Here is a 15118-nt window from a genome sequence, read left to right on the forward strand (position 1 = left end):
CTGGAGCCATGTGGTGGGGTAAAAGGGACCTGTCTGTCCCCACCACTCCAGCCAAGGGCAGTGGGGATCATCCTTCCCCTAACTTCCCGCATGATGGGTGAGGGACAGAGGAAGTGAGGGACAGAAGGAATGAAAAGCTTTTCTTCCCTTCAAAACTGTGAGCTGTGCTTCAGAGGAGAATCCCGGTCTTGAAGACTGTGGTAAGCAGGAGAGACAGGCCCTGGGCTGTTCATCTGTGTCCTCTGCTTATCTTTCTGTGCCTGTCAACGGGGGCTGACAGAGGAATCTCAGGATGTGAAACAGAGTTGTCTTCAACACGTTGTCTCTGGAATATAGGCACGTTCTATGCAAGAGGTTCTCGCATGGCTTCCACACCAGGGCTTGCTGCTGATTCCACCAGGCGGCAGGAGGGAGGAGCCCCACAGGGTTGGGGACAGCGCTGCCTCTGGTCTGCTGCTCCACAAGCTCCTTCCCTGGTGAAGCCTGATCTGCAGCCTCCAAGACTCATGGCCTCCTGGTCTCCTGGCCTCTTGGGTGCTGTGTATTGAACATGACAAGAACGTCCTCCAGATCGGTACCTCTGGAGTCTCCTTGGGCTGCACAGGGAGGATGTGCAGCCTGTCCGCCCATCTTACAGTGAGGGGCTAAGCTTGATGGGCAGCTCTGCACCTTCCTGGCTGCCTCCCACTGAAGAGAAGGTGCCACTGCTTCTTTGGAGCCATGAGTCACACGTCTCCCGCAGCAGGCAAGGCTTGAAGTCTGGACCCCCAGTGCCTGTGGATTGAGGCTTTATTTGGAAATTGGTTCTCTGCAGAGGAAATTGAGTTAGGGTCATATAAAGGGAAGTGTGGACCCAGAGACACACACCTGGGGGTGTGAAGAGTCAGGGAGAAGACGGCCTTCTCCAGCCAAGGAGTGAGGCCTGGAGTGGTCCCCCTTTCTGGTCCTGCCACACCTGGATCTTGGACCTCAGGCCTCCAGAATGGTCAACGAATATGCTTCTGCTGTGTAAGTCCCCAAGTTTGTGGCACTTTGTCACAGCTGCCACAGAAAACGAAGACAGTTGTTGAAAAATCCTGTGTGGTCTGGAGGGTACCTCGGTTTCCCTGGCACGGCTGAGATTTCACTTCCCCCAGAAGCCTCACCCCCTAACTGGCACCTAGTAGGAGTGAGACCTGCCTCTCTTGGTGCTAACGTGTACCCAACCCTCTAGACTGTGGCCCTGCTATGGTCATCCAGGGTCTTCCTTGGACAGTGCATCCCTGACTGCCTGGGGGAAATTTTTCTTAGCCTACTTTTAAAAGGTTGCTGGATGCAAGGAAGTCTGGCTTTCTAGAAGATTCCTTTCCACTGACAGCAATGATGTGGACACTGACCCCTCAGAGACTGGCCATGAGGGCATCATCCAGGGCATTTGCTGCTCATGGGGACATTCCCCTCAGCTGAAGGGTTCCAACTCCTTTTTGCTGACCTTGAAGCAGACCTTAGGCAGTGGCAGGAAGGTGCAGCCAGGGCAGAAGGCTCTGCATTCTGGGAGCAGTCAGAGCCAGGGGCTGAGCCAGGAGCTGAGCCTGGGGAACTTCATAGGGAAGGCACCCTCCATAGCCTTGGGGACTGGCAGGGCTCACCTGGAATGGATCTGCAGCAGTCTGGGGTAGAACGGGCAAACCCAGTGTGAGGGCCTGCAGCGGACTGCTTTCTGGGACTGAGCATGAGTGACAGAGACTCCACAGAGGAGGCTTGGGGCGGAAGACCCTGCGGGAAAGACTGGGACCCGAGTGGTGGGTGAGTGACCCTGCTTGAAGGGCTGTTGCTGGCTGAATGGTGTCTCTCTCTCCAAAGGCACCTGTGAATGTAACCTTCATTGGAAATGAGTTCATTGAGGATTTGGCCAAGATGAGATAAGGTCATCCCGGATCAGTGGCCCTTATCAAATGTCACTAGCGTCCTCATGAGAAGAGACAGAGACACACAGGGACATGCATGAGAATACAGGCAGAGATGGGGGAGGCACACGTGGGGCCTGGACACCGAGCCTGGACTGGGGAAGGAAGGGTTCACTCTCCTCGCAGCCTCCACAAGGAGACAGTCCTGCCCACACCTCGATTCAGGCTTCTGGCCTCCAGAACTGTGAGAGGATGAGCACATTCTGTTGCTGTGAGTCACCCTGCATGGTCACTTGTGACAGCCCAGGAGACGAACATGAGGGGCCTTTGACACCAGCCTTTGCATTTATTTCTTTAGGCCTGGAAGACAGCCTGAGGTGGTCACCATTTTCTGGGTGTGTGAAAGGTCAGGATCCAAGTCCTGGTGACCCAGCTCCCCGGTGGGTCTGCCCAGGGCTGGGCAGCTGCTCACCTGCCAGATTCCTCTCAACAGCCAGGAAGTGGGACTGGTTTCCTTCAGTCGGCTGAGACTCAGGGGCCTCCTGCTATTACAGACCATCCTAAGCCGCCCCAGCACCCTCCCGCTCTGGAGCTCTTCTCTGCCTGGATGACAGTTTGTCAAAGGACAGGGGCCATATTTTAGTGATTTTGGCGGCCCTGGCATCCAGGCTGCTCTTGGCCAGGAGTGCTGGCTCAGTGCATTTTGAATGAGTGTGTGCACCATTGGCTTGTGAGCTCACAGGGCCTTACTTTTCTGCGGGAATGGCACCGAGGCTGTCTCCTTTCCTGGGATGTGTCTGATTGAAAATACGGGACTAGCACTGTGGACTGGAAACCACCGCCCTGCGGGAGAACCTGATGCTCCTCAGCACCCACCCAGGCCCAGACAGAGGCTCCTCCAGGTTTGTGTGCCCGTGGGGTGACTGCCGTAAATCCCCACCAAGGAGGCAACCTCCAACCTGGGCCCTGAGCTGGGTCCTCTGGCTTCTGCAGACCAAGCCTTGGGCTTTTCTCTATGGAGGCCCGAGTCTTCTCCAGAAAACACCTCATACCTCCACAGTGACATTTCAAAATCTCTGAGAGATCGTTCCTTTCCATTGAGGAGACCCTTTCCAGACCAGGGAAGTGCCCTGGGTGGGTCCCCAGGACAGAGGCCATCCCAGAGTCCCAAACCTCCCCATTACTGTGGTTCTTCCTGTGGGAGCCTTGTGACCACTAGATGACAGCAGAGACTGGAGCTGGCGGAGCCTGACCCAGGGAGGTGGGCACAGTCCTGGTGGGAGAAAGACCCTGAGGGCCCTGCCAGTCAGGCAACGGTGGTGGTACGGGCCTTGGAGGGAAAGGGACAACTCCAAGGCCAGCTGTGCTGGGGAGGGTCCTGGGCAGGGGAGCCCCAAGTCTGGTGCAGTCAAGGTGGCTGGGGCCCCAGTTGAGATTTGGAAGCACAGGATTGTCTTAGCCAGTTCCGAATTTAGGAAGAGGAAGATGGAGTGTAGAGAAAGTGGTTAGCTCATGCCAGGACTGGGGTCCATTCCCAGCACCAGGGGTGGGGGAAGAAAGAGGAGTCCATCCAGGCTCCAAAAACAGGGTGCCTTCCAGAACCAAGGCCTTCCTCCTGGTCACTCAGCTGTTCAGAGGTACCCACCAGATTGGGCAGGCCAAGGGGGCAGGGCACAGCAGCACCTGAGGGTGGGTCCCCTCTGGTGGGGCTGCAGGTCATATCTTCCCAGGGACAGCTTTCTTTTCTGCACAGGGTACACCCTCAAAGGTGGAGGGAGAGAGGATGAAGGGACGGAGGAAGAGAACCAGCAAGCATGGTGTTGGGTCACTTTGAGCATGGTGTTCTTGGTTCAGACAGGTTCCTTCTGGGTTCCTGAGTTGATCTAGGGCATTTGAATCATTGGGAGAAGCATTCACTGTCATTTGTTTGCAAGCCTGGTCACGTGCAGTTTCCCTGAGCCCAGATCACAACCATCCTATAGGATGATGTAGGGGCTCCTGGTATCTGGTGTTAAGAACAACAAGAAGCCAAAGGGAACTGGGTGGCTGAGGCAGGAGGATCACGAGTTCAAAGCCGCCTGGCAACTTAGTCTCAAAATAAATTTTAAAAGAGGACTGGGGATATGGCTCAGTGCTAGAGCCTAGCTTCAATCTTCAGTACCCAGGGGAGAGGGGTAGCCAAAGAGGAAGTTTAGTGAAGACTTTTAGTTACTTAACAAATAAATAGTATAATAAGAGTCACCATTTATCAAGTGCATGTGAAGGGCCAAACCTTTTGTGTGCATTACCTAATTTAGTTCTATAACTGTCTGAGTTAGGAAACAAAGTGAAAAAGAAATTGAGGGTCAGAGAGGCTCAGAGACTTACAAGTTGCCACAATCAAAAAGTCATGGAGTCAGCTAGGCACAATGGTGCATGCCTATGATCTTGGCAGCTCGGGAGGCTGAGGCAGGAGGATTGTGAGTTCAAAGCCACCCTCAGCAACTTATCGAGCCCCTGAGCAACTTGGTGAGACCCTGTGTCTAAATGAAATATAAAAAGGACTGGGTTGTGGCTCAGTTGTTAAGTGTCTCTGGGTTTAATCCCAGTACCAAACCAAACAAAACGACAACAAAAAAATCCCACAACTCACGGAGTTGGAACTAGAAGCAGGCCTGGCTCTTTTGACACACCAGTTACAAGAAAGATGATCACTAAGTGTGCAAAAAGCTCAGTGTTGTTAAAAAAAAAAAAAAAAAAAAAAAAAAAAAAAAAAAAAAAAACGAGGAGAAATCTGTCAGGAAGGATTTTGAAGAAAGACTGAAATGCTGGGTTCACTGAAATATCTTTGTGGAACCTTAGGAAACATTACAGGATTAAGGTCTCCCTAGCTAAGTGGCTTAGGAGATGCTGGGTTAAGTGAAGTGTGATGGAGTCTTGGTAGCAGGGCTTCCCCTGCTGCCCCTGAGAGTGAGGGAGGAGGCCAGGGAGGGAGGTTGGTTCCCAAAACCTTCTGAGTGCAGACCCCATGTGCTCTTCACTGCCTGGAGAGACTCCAGTTCCACAGACACATTTTAGGAACTGCAGCTGCACTAGCACCTGGAAGAAAAACCCCCCTGCAGCTGGCCAAACAGCACCCTTCCACAGTTCATCCCAGCCCTGAGAATGGTGAGTCTGTCAGTCACCTGGTGTGTGGGAGGGGATTCATCTCACCCCAAAGAGGCCTGGCCCTTGCCTATGGCTCCCAGAGGAACCTCTCAGTCCTTGGAAGTTCCTGCCTGCTGAGTGTCTTTGTTTACCTGGGGGCTTGAGCCACCTGGATTCTAAACTTCAGTGTGACCTTGTTCAGGGGCCTGGGGTCACAGGGTATCAACCCGAGCTCTGGAGGCCTGTGTGGCCAGTCTTGTTTATATGACCAAGATCCAGTGTAACTCCTGGGTGTAACTGCTGGCATTAGTCATTGTGATGTCACACATGTGTGCCAGAGCAATCAGCACTATCTGCATAACTCCCCTGGGGGAGGATGAGGGATGCTCCAGTGGCTTCCAGGGCCTGCCTGGACCTCTTTCCTAGCAGGATCCACACCCATCATGGAATCACTTCATTGCTGTCTCCTAGACAAAACCACGCTACCTCCAGCCCTCTTGTGGCAGTGTTTCATCCTGGGGGTCCCCAGAGCCCCATCCTCTTCTGCCCCAGTGCCAAGGGTGAGGCCGGAGGTCAAAGTTCAAGTCCTTTTGAAGTTGTCGGCATCAAATAGGGTCTTTGAAACCTGGAGCCAGAGGAGGTGGGGCAGAGAAGATTCACTTGGTCAGACAAAAGCTAGTTTGAATTTCAACATAAAGAATCCAAATCTAGAAGCCCCCTCCAACACACAGACTGCATGGAAAATTAAAATTGCTTAAAAATAATTATTTGACTTTATGTTGAGTTGAAGAAGCCAGACATAAAAGTGTACATTCTGTGTGATTCTGTTTCTGTGAAGTTCCAAAATATGCAAAACTAATCTGCCAGGACAGAAACTGGAATAGCAGTCGCCTCTGTGGAGTGGGGGGACAGGCTGCAGAGAGCGGAGAGGGAGTGGTCAGGGAGAGTGTTCTCTGTTTCCATGGAGGTGTGGGAGGACCTGGGATGCACATTTGAAATTGTGTGCTTAGGACACATGCACTTTAATTGTAAAATAGTGAAAAAATTAAACATAATTGTTCAGAACAAAATAATTGGGTATTGTGAACAATCACCTGTCATTTCCAGAAATGGTGCTTCAGCTGCAGATGTAACAAAAGCAAGCTGCTCTACAGCCCCCAAGGGGCATGTGCCTCTCCAGGAAGGGTGACTGGCAGGTGCCGCTCTGTGCTACTGGATCCTGGGGTCCAGGAGTTCCTCAGCAGGTCCCTGAGGATTGGCACTGTCAGTGCTGGAGTTGGAGGTAGCTCTGTCTAGCATGGGGGTTGACTGATGGGGAAGCCCTCCCATGGGCCTCCAGGTGGGGTTGTTGGTGCTCAGGGCTACATCGCCATCTGTATACAGAAGAGGCTGTGGCCAGTAACCCAGAGTGCTGGGTGCTCAGAGTGTCCACTGAGCATGGAAAAATCACCCCTAGCTGCTGGACTTTTCCTGGAGTGTTGAGTCCTGGGTTCTCTCTGCTGAGGTTGTCACCAGGGTCCAGGTGGGCTCTGCTAGCTTGCCTCCAAGGGTCAGGGCACAAGAGCTTAAAGCTTCTTTGAGCCTGGTTCCATTTGCATGAAGAGGGAGGTACACCTCTGACCTCCCTTGTCAGGCAAGCAGGGACTGGGGCACTGGTCAGTGCTAGTGTGGGGACTTTTTTTTTCTTTTGCTGTACTGGGGTGGGACCCAGAGTCCTGCACCTGCTAGGCAAGCCCTCTTCCACTCTGGGGTGGGGTCATGATGCGGGCATGTGGATCCTGGTGTGTCTGGCTCAAGACTGTGTGATGTGGGACCTGGTGGGACCCAAGACCCCTAGGCAGACTGGTACCCTAGTCACCCTAAGGGCTGAAGACAGGCATTAAGATGGAGGGATGGGGACAGGGATGCTGAGGCTGGACAGTCCGTGGACACTGGAACCTGGTTGTGTATGAATTTCCTACAGAGAAGGATTGGTTGTGGGCTCTGAGTTTCTAAGGAGACCAAGGCTGGCTTTACATCATCTTCATCATCATCATTTTATTTTTTAACTGTCACTCCTAGGGCTGTGTTGGCAAATTTTAACAGCTGGCTCTCTGGGCAGGGGGCAACCTGTTTACCAATTCCCATGGTGTAGATATTCCCACCAGGGCCATCCATCATGCAATGGCCATGCTCCGCCCACGTGCCAGGTTCTTGGTTCAACCCAGGTGTTAGAGAAGAAGAGTGAAGAAGCTTTGCTTGGCTCTTGAGAGGCTCCTCATGAAGACATGGGTCTCTGAATACAGCAGACTTGGCAGATGACTCCCCCACAGCAATTGTAGAAGTGACCCCCCATTCTTCTTCCCAGATGTGTTTCCCTTTGCATGTGACTTCACAGAGCCTCCCATCAAAAGGTGGGGTCAGCCTCTAGAACTGTCTGACTTCCTGACATGCTTTGGCCAACAGAGCCTGGCAGAAGTGATGTGGAAGGAGCTTAGCCAGCTGCACAGTGTGAGGACACAGTCCCCAGTAGACTGTCCTCACTTGATACACCAGCTGTAAGTTCAGGAGTTCCCAGAGTGACTCTCACTTGGAACCAACTGGCCATAATTCAGGGGCTCCCGTGACCAACTTGGGCTTAATCATTGTTTAGAACAGCTCACAAAACTCAGGAGAATAGGACACAGTAAGTCTTCATTCTCAGGGGTTCCAGATCTGCAGGCTCAACCAAATTTGGGCCAAAGGTATTCAGAAAAGATGGTGTCTGTTCTGACTATGTGCTGGCATTCCCCCCACATTGTTATTCTCTAAATAATACAGTACAGAGATTTGGCACATTGTATTTACATCAAATCAGGTATTTTAAGTAACCTAGAGAAGACTTATAACAAGTGGGAAAATGTGCACAAGTTATATGCAAACCCTAAGTCCTTTCATACAAAGGTCCTGAGCATCCACGGGTTTTGGTATCCTTGTATCCTTGTGGGGTGTCCTGGAACCAATCCCTAAAAGTTACCAAGGAGCATCTGTGCTTATCACAGGTTCACATCAAGGACACAAAGTAGAACCAGCCAGGGGAGAGGACTCAGAGGATTAGGGTTGAGTGGGACCCAAATGTGGGGCTTCTGGTCATTCTTCCCATGAAATCCGGGTGCCATTACTTCCTCCCAGTTACAAAGCATGAGAACACTCAAGACCACTGCCACCCAGGGAAGTCCAGAGTTTCTGCTGGGCTCCATCACAAGCTGCAGGGGACTGACCTTGGGTGTCCAGGTCTCCAGCTACCAAAACTGATGTGGTGTGTCCATGACCCCATCATAAATAACACCATTGGGCTGTCCAGGGACCAAAGTCCCCATGAGGGAGGACACTGCAGGGACTGAGGGATCACCTCCCAGTGGCCAAGGGCAGAGGCCAGCTATATCTTCAGCAATGTTACTTGTTCACCCACAGATGTCCTGTGACCTCTTGTCCTGACTTCAAGGGCCCTTGCTGTGTCCACTCTTGCCCTCTCAGATGTTCATCAGGACCCCAGGCCTCCTTGACCATGAGACACGACTTGGAGGGAGCTGTCCGGTGACAGCTCCAACTGCCAACAAAATGAACAGACTGCCTGATACCCCTGAGTCCCCAGGGAACCACACCTGGGTAAAAAGAAATAATTTCTGTGAAAAGCCTGGCTTGAGAGTGGCACTTGGTACAAGATCTTTTTTTTTTTTTCAAATTGGTCAAAGCAAAACTGACATAAAATCTATGACCCCACAGCCAGTGGCATTCAGCACATGCCAGCCCTGTGCGCCTGTCACCTCCACCCAGTTCCAAACTCTTTCCTTGCCTGAAGACAAAACTCACATCCTCACTCACTCCCAACAATCCACTTCCAGTCTCTCTGCATTGCCCAGTCTGGGTGTTTCTTTGGTGTAGATGGAATCACAGGTGTGGACTCTGTGTCTGGCATCTTTCACTGGGTACGTGTCAGAGCCTCTCCCCCATGGTGGAACGTTCCACCGTGGGCTCACTACATTGGGCTCCTCCACGCACCCTTGGTGGGCATGGGCCTGGTGATTGGTGCTTCTGTGAACAAGCTTGTACACATATTTGTTTTGAGTGTGCTTAATTTTTTGGGGGGGTACATGGGACTGAATCCAGGGGCACTTGACCTCTGAGCCACACCCCTAGCCCTAATTTGTAATTTATGTAGAGACAGAGTCTCACTGAGTTGCTCAGCACCTTGCTTTTGCTGTTACTGGCTTTGAATTCACGATCTCCCGCCTCATCCTCCGGAGCTGCAGGGATTACAGGTGCGTGCCACCGTGCTCAGATTGATTGTTTAATTCTTAAGAACAGATGATTCCCAGGGGCTGGGGAGATAGCTCAGTTGGTAGAGTGCTTGCCTTGCAAACACAAAGCCCTGGGTTTGATCCCCAGCACCACAAAAAAAAAAAAAAAAAAGAAGAAGAAGAACAGATTCCCAGAAAGCGTGAGTTCTTAAAGGGCAAGTCTGTGCACACATGCATGTTCACACATGTGCTAGGACACACATGTAAACACACACGTGAGCTTCCAAAGATGGGGCTGTGGGGAAACTTCACGGCCCTCATCAGCATACAGCAGGCAAAGGGGCTGGAGTAAATGGAGCCCCGTGGCTTCCCCTTGCACAGGCTTGCACACTTAGTAAAAGCAGAATTTTGCCCCCTGAGAATGACAGATAAATAACAGGAGACTCAGAAGAGGTAATACAAAGCAGACGTTAAAGGTACTTTCAAAGATTAATGACCCAGTTCTTGTGATTATATTAAGCAGAAAGGCAGAGAGCAGATGTGCTGCATCCAGTATGTTAAAGCTGCAAACACAGCCTAGGAACAGAGAGGAAATGCACTGCAGTATTACAGACAGAATTTTTCTTCCTTGTGATTTTGTATTTTGCAAATTTTCTACATCAAAGCGTTAGTAGGATTAAATGAGCTAATGTAGCCAAAAGATTTAGAACAGGTCCTGCTGCTTAGTAGGTGCTGTGTAGGTATGTGCTCTTGTTATAATGATGTCTGCTTATGATCTGAAATATTTTAAAGAAAAATACTTCTTTCTTTCTGACCTTCTTCACACTGCCTCTGAGAGGGTTGGGAATGTTCTACAGGGCTTGGGAGGATAGGGGCTGGTCCTGTGGACTCTTCTGGTAGCCATTCCTGGGCAGAGAGATCCCTGTCCAATCTGAACATCCTGCAAAGAGGGCCTTGATTTGTCCCCAGGGGACGTTGCTCTGAGAGGCACAGCTTCATCCGGAGGTCCAGGCAGATAGGTATTCTGTTTCCAGTTATCCACGGAGCTCTACCTGGTGAAAGTACCCACATTCAGGTTTCTTCCCTCCATACCCAGAACCCTGGAAGGAGGAGGAGCTTCAGCAGGAACCCAGAGGGTGGATTTTCCCCAGCCTCCCACCCCCTTTCAGGTACTGAGAAGGGGGAAACTGATGTCCCAGATGCTGTGCCTGTGCAACTTTGCCACAAGGGGGCGCTCCAGGCACCAGTAGGCGCTTCAGTGTGCAGCCTAGAAAAGAAAAAGAAAAACGTGCAGGGTTGCACTCAGGAAGGGCCCTGAGTCACTCCTAACATGGGCTAAGGAGGGGCGCGAAGGGCAGGTTTGGAATTGTTTCTCTGCCTGGGCTCAAGACAGGTCCTGAGGGTGCAGAGGCCTGGCTAGTCCTGCAGAGGGTGTTTGCCCTGCCCTTTGGAGCAAAAGGCCTGAGGGGTCTCGGTGCTGGAAAGCAGGAGGCAGAATTTGGGGTGTCCCCAGTCAGCCCCATAGCCACAGCCTGGGGGCTCCCTGAGAGCAGCCAGCGAGGAGGGCGGGCAGAGCAGCCACTTGCGGGAGCTGGAAGGCATGGGGGCTGGAAGGCGTGGGCATTGAGTCTGTTCAGAGCTGAGGTCTGCCGGCTGGGCTCTATGCACCTCCTGCCCTACGCCAGTCAGCCTGCACTGCGCATCTGGGTGCGGGTGTGAGTGCAGTTGTCTCGGTACTGGGCCGTGCCTGCGTGCACAGAGAGCCTCCAAGACTGCTGGGGATGCTTCGGCTCAGGGCTTTATGAGGTCAAGCTAGATCTCATTCCCGCTATCAGACACCTAGCTCACTCCTGAACTTGTGGACAGGGGTGGACATGCAAGTGTGTACACAGAGATGCGTACACAGGTACGGAAACGCAGACGTCTGCGAATGCACGCACACAGATGCACGCGCAAACAACGCAACCTGGCGCACAAGGACATGCGCACACACCGCTCTACTGATGAGCAGCGGTGAGACAGAACCCTCCGGGATTCACCGAACGCCTATGTGGTGGTTCAAGCCGAGTTACCTGCAGTCACCTCCACCAGGCCGTGAGTGGCAGAAACCCAGCACTTGGCCCCGTGACAGTCAGGGCCCCTCGCGTCAATTGCTCCTAACTGGAGCTGACTGTGCTTTGCTGGCAGCTTAGTGAAGGCAGGGGAGCCGGCCCTGGGAGAGAGGAAGCCTCCTGAGGCCTGCAGGGTTGAGCTGGGAATTCTGGCAGAGTTGGAGAACCTCCAGGCAGCCCCCAGGGAGGCAGCACAGAGGGAGGGAAATTGATGATCCTACATGTCACCACGTCCCTGGTGCACCCCGCTTCTGCTGGCTATGCTCTGTGACCTTTCAACCTTGAGAGGCCTCTAGAGATCTTGTTTCCTTCTGTGTGCAGTGGGGCCCCACCAGGCCCCCGGGAGGCTGCTGTGCCAATGGGCTTCTCTGGATTTGGAGACCAGCTTTCCCTGCTGCTGGTGAAGTGCTTGCCAACCTGGCTTCCTAGAAATTTCAGACTTCACTCCCCTCTGCTCTCCAGCCCCTGGTTGTATCCCTTTCCTGGCTTTGTGCATGCAGGGGGTCTCAGTGTGTCCCCTGGGTCCATAGAAACTTGATGCTCAATGAAGCAGTATTGAGACTGTAGCCTTGAGGTGGTGGTGAGGCCAGGAGGGCTCTGTCTGCAAGCATGTCCCCCACCCTCCCTCCTCACACACTGTCTCCCTGGCCCTCCTGCTTTCTGTCATGAGATGATGGCAGCAAGACTTGCTGGAAGTGGGTCTCTTGACCTTGTGCTTCTGAGCCTCCAGAACTGTAACAAATAAATCTGTTTTTTTTAATTATTTACCCAGTCTCAGGCATTCTATTATAGCAGCACAAAGGGACTAAGTCTCTCTCTCTCTCTCTCTCTCTCTCTCTCTCTCTCTCTCTTTCTCTCTCTATCTCTCTCCCTCCTTTCCTCCCTCCAAAGTCCTCTGTTTGCCATCAGAAACTCATAACACTCCCATTCCACCCCTCCAGATATGGCTGTCATCAATCCAGACAGTTTGTCCCTGTCCTGTGCCCCTTCTTCTCTTTATGCTGCCCATCCTGGGCAGGCCTTTGGGTAAGAGGGAGGAAGGAGAGGCTTTCTCTATATGATCCTGTGCCCAGGAGTTGGAAGAGCATTAAACAGTTGAGTTTCCCATGGACAACCTGCAGGAAGCTTTAGATCTGGGACCTAACTCATGGAGCTGGGGTCCTAGGATGGAAGAGAGGGGAGGGAGGGAAGTAGAGGAACAAAGAAAGCAAACATGTTGCTGGGGGAAAGGGAAGTAGGCCCAGTGAGGGATCCTGAGGATGTGGATCACAGAGCACAGCTGCTGATGGGAGATGAAGGGGCTGGCACTGTCCTCCAGGCCCCATGGTGAGTGCTGGTGGTCAGCAGTCAGATTCTTCCTCGGGGGTCTACACTAAGTAGAATGAGAAGCCAAATGCAGACCAAGAGATGTGCCCTTGACCTGGATCTGGGATCAAATCTTCACTTATGTGGCCTCCGGAGAAGCCTTAGAATCAGGGGCTTCCCAGGAGCCCTCTGTCCTAGGATGGGAGAGGAGGGTACCAACAGGGGCACTGTGTCAATCACAGAGACTGGAGTGAGTGGGGAGCGCCAACCCTAGGGGACAGCCCAGCCTCTGGTGTGTCCACTCTGGGCAGTCGCATGGTGGACTTGTGGGTCCAGTGAGTGGCTAGACCCATCCTGCAGGCCCCAGAGCCCTCCTCTCTGCCTCCCCTTGGTGATGGGGAGGAAGCCTGAGCACCGGATGTCATGCTTGCTCTCGGGCTGCCCCCAGAGGGCCCAAGCCTTTGCTCAGTCCCGAGGCCAAGTCCACACAACAGGAAGAGCAGAGTCAGGGTTCCAACCCAGGTTTGATTGCCAACCCGCTCTCTGACCCAATGGCTAGGTCAGCCATGTGGTTGCTGGGGGACGTGGTGCTTTCCCTGTGCTGGACTTGGTCTTAGGATCTTGCTCTGTGCAGCTTCTCTGGTCCTTATGCAACAGGAACCCGGGTCCTGGTCATATCACTGCTTTATAAACCAGGCCACCCTGCTGTCCATCTAATGAAGCAAGGAGGGCCTCATGGGTACTGGTTGGAAGTCCCCCACTCCGCTCTGCTTCTGTGGGCAGGGTCCTCCAGTCAAACCACCCTCCTCACCAAGAGCACAGCAGGCAGTTCCTGCTAACCCCTGAGTCATGGGCCTCAGCTTCCTGGTAGTCTGCAGAATTATTCAAACAAGCCAATCACATCCTCTGGTGGGAATCTGAGGCATCCTTGCCCTGCCTCCTGTGGCCTCTGTTTATGCTGTCCCCAAAGTGCCCCCCCATGTGGCCCTGCATGGCAGGCAGTGTCACCCCACCCTGGGGTGGGAACACAAGTGACTGACAACCTGCTCCCGGTCTCCTCTGCCTGGTGTCAGCTGTCGTGTGTTCTGCCATCCGTGACCTTAGGATGAGACCATTGCCTTGCCAGCAGGGAAGAGGAAGCACTCAAAGTAGACATGTGGGGTTTTGCAGAAGATCCCTGAATGGGCCTTGGTGAATGTCCAGGCAGGAGGATGACTCTGAGATGGGCAGGGCTGGACGGTTGTCCCTGGAAACATGGCCTGAGTGAGGGGCAGTGCATCCTGGAGAAGGGGCCTTGGGGACTGGTTACTGTGGGAGTGGGGCTGATGGAGAGCCAGGGACTTTTCCTTGACTGGTTCTGCAGAGAGCTTAAGAGAACACCCGTTAGTGGTAAAGGCGCCATCTGCTGCATGGCCGTGTTGGATTTTTGCAGGAAGACTCACCCAACTCTCCCCTTGGCCCTCAGAGTCAAGTGTTATCCCCATTTTCCAGATTAGGAAGCAGAGGCTGAGAGGCCAGTTCTCTACCCACGGACAAAAGATGAAGGAGTCGGTTTTGAACCCACAGCTGTCTGGCTGCAGATGTGTCATATCCAAGTCCTGGGCATGCCACAGCAGGTGTCAGGGTGCAGTGCTGTGGGGCAGGGGCTGGCCCAGGAGCTTTGCCGGCCCATTCCTGGGATGTGCTGGTGGCTCCACATTCTTTTTTTCCCAAGATTGGAGAGAGCCTGTAGGGAGAAGTCCTCATCAGAGGCCCTCAGTGGGCCTCTCCCTGAGCAGCTGGTGTGCTCTGATGGGCATCAGGTCTGAGGCCCTGTGTCCCTGGAGACCTGCTGGCTCCTTTTCAGGGATGGTAATTGTTAAAGTGACATTTTCAACCAAGAGGGCTGGTGGACTATCCAGACAGCCCACAACCTATATGTATGGCTGCCGCCACTGCTCAGTTCCCAGGGCATGCAGAGGTGGTGGAGGTTGGAACTAGGCTTCCCTTGCTGCTGTTGGACAAGTGTGGCCTGGAGAAGAGCTGATGTCAGAGAACCACTGAGGGAGCTTTGCGTTTTCATAGTTTTCAGTTCATATTTTGCTATTTTTTCCAGTGTTGGAGAGGTTCCACCTGCCATCAATATTTCTGACATATTTGTAGGTATCAGCGATGGCTGGGCTGGCATCAGAGCCCAGGTGACTGGGGAGCAGCTGGAGGAATCCTCAGTATGGTTGGCAATGCCCTGACCCTTCTGTCATCCTGCTAGAGAGGTTGTCCAGTGCCAGACTTGAGGTCTTGGTGGGGAAGAACTGAAGCACCTGTTAGTCTACTCCCAGTTTTCTTTTCTTTTTTTTTTTTTAACCTATTCTCTTTCCCATTTCTAAAGTGAAATCCAGTGAGAATAGTTGAAAGAATTGAATGGTAACAAGAAATTACAGTCCTGGCCCTT

The sequence above is a fragment of the Sciurus carolinensis genome, unplaced genomic scaffold (genome assembly GCF_902686445.1).
Source record: "Sciurus carolinensis unplaced genomic scaffold, mSciCar1.2, whole genome shotgun sequence".
NCBI classification, from domain to species: domain Eukaryota; kingdom Metazoa; phylum Chordata; class Mammalia; order Rodentia; family Sciuridae; genus Sciurus; species Sciurus carolinensis.